The sequence below is a fragment of the Eublepharis macularius genome, chromosome 3, assembly GCF_028583425.1.
Source record: "Eublepharis macularius isolate TG4126 chromosome 3, MPM_Emac_v1.0, whole genome shotgun sequence".
NCBI lineage: Eukaryota > Metazoa > Chordata > Lepidosauria > Squamata > Eublepharidae > Eublepharis > Eublepharis macularius.
This window is the reverse complement of record NC_072792.1, coordinates 14,471,074-14,472,610: the sequence shown is the minus strand read 5'-3', so window position 1 is coordinate 14,472,610 and position 1,537 is coordinate 14,471,074. Positions and strand designations below refer to the sequence as shown.

The following is a 1,537-nucleotide window of genomic DNA, read 5'->3' as shown; positions in this document are numbered from 1 at the left end:
GCTTTATCTTGATCTTCGTTATCAGTTGCAATTCAGCAGTCCCTCTTTCTAATTTCCCTTTGAAATTCCTCTGCAGGATAAATGCTACTTTTAGGTCAGCAACTGAATGTCCTGGAAGATTAAAATGTTTCCCCACTGGTTTTTGAAAGTTACAATTTCTGAATAGAAATGGTTACCTTTACACACCAGCAAATGTGTCACATTAAAATAGATAGCTGCAGCTTTTCTGGCAGTGACCATGGTGGGTGAAGAAGCAAAGAAGAAGGTGCCTTCGGTTCCAGAAAGCCTTTTGAAAAAAAGGAAGGCTTTTGCTGATATAAAGGCCAAACGTCTGAAGAGACTGCTGATTAAAAAGAAGTTGCGAAAAGAAGAACGAAAAGTCATCTATAAAAGAGCTCAGGCCTACTACAAAGAATACAGGCAGATGTATCGAAAAGAGATTTGCTTGGCCCACAAAGCTGGTATTTACTATGTACCTGCTGAACCCAAACTGGCATTTGTAATCAGGATCAGAGGCATTAATGGTGTTAGTCCCAAGGTTCACAAGGTACTGCAGCTTTTTCGCCTGCGGCAAATTTTCAATGGGACATTTGTGAAACTCAACAAAGCATCCATTAGCATGCTGAGAATTGTTGAACCCTACATTGCATGGGGTTATCCCAACTTAAGATCTGTGCATGAATTGATCTACAAGCATGGCTATGGCAAGATCAACAAGCAGCGTGTTGCTTTGACTGACAATTCTCTCATCAAGAGATGTCTGAAAAAGCATGGCCTCAGGGCCAAGCTACAAGTGACGAATGACACTTGAACAGCAAGTGTATTTCTCCCTGTTCACTTGCCCTCCACTCAATCCACTTGCCATTCAAGTGTCATTTGTCACTTGTAGCTTGGCCCTCATTTGCATGGAAGATCTGATCCATGAAATCTATACTGTTGGCAAAAACTTCAAGGCAGCCAACAACTTCCTCTGGCCATTCAAGCTGTCCTCTCCACAGGGTGGAATGAAGACGAAAACTACCCACTTTGTAGAAGGTGGTGATTCAGGAAACAGGGAAGACCCGATTAGCTCATAAGGAGGATGAATTAATGGTCCTCAGAAGACTTCATTAAACATTGTTAATTAAAAAAGTCTCTGTAAAAAAATTTAAAAAATAAAAATAAAATAGCTGCTGTAGAACAGTGGTTAAGTGGTTTGGCTGAAAAACAGCGCTCTACTGGTTCAAATCCCACTACTGCCATGAACTCAGTAGGTATAAAAGCACAGTTATTATTATTAGAAATCCATGTGCCTTCAGTCCCACACAACTCTCCTGCTGAATTCAATGTACCTCTTCTCTCTGGAAAAGACAATAATGCAAGGAAAAGATGAAGGCAGCAGAGAAAGACGATGCGAGATGAGATGCATTGATTCGATAAAGGAAGCCATGGCCTTCAGTTTGCTAGACATGACCAAGGTTCTTAATGATAGGACATTTGGGGGGGGGGGGTTATTCATTAATTCATAGTGTCACCATAAGCATATAACACACAAATA

General features: G+C 40.9%; 1 pseudogene; it reads left to right on the top strand.

The window, feature by feature from the left end:
* The first annotated feature begins 238 nt into the window (after positions 1–238).
* LOC129325981 (60S ribosomal protein L7-like) lies at positions 239–1,090 on the top strand (annotated as a pseudogene).
* The last annotated feature ends 447 nt before the right edge of the window (positions 1,091–1,537 follow it).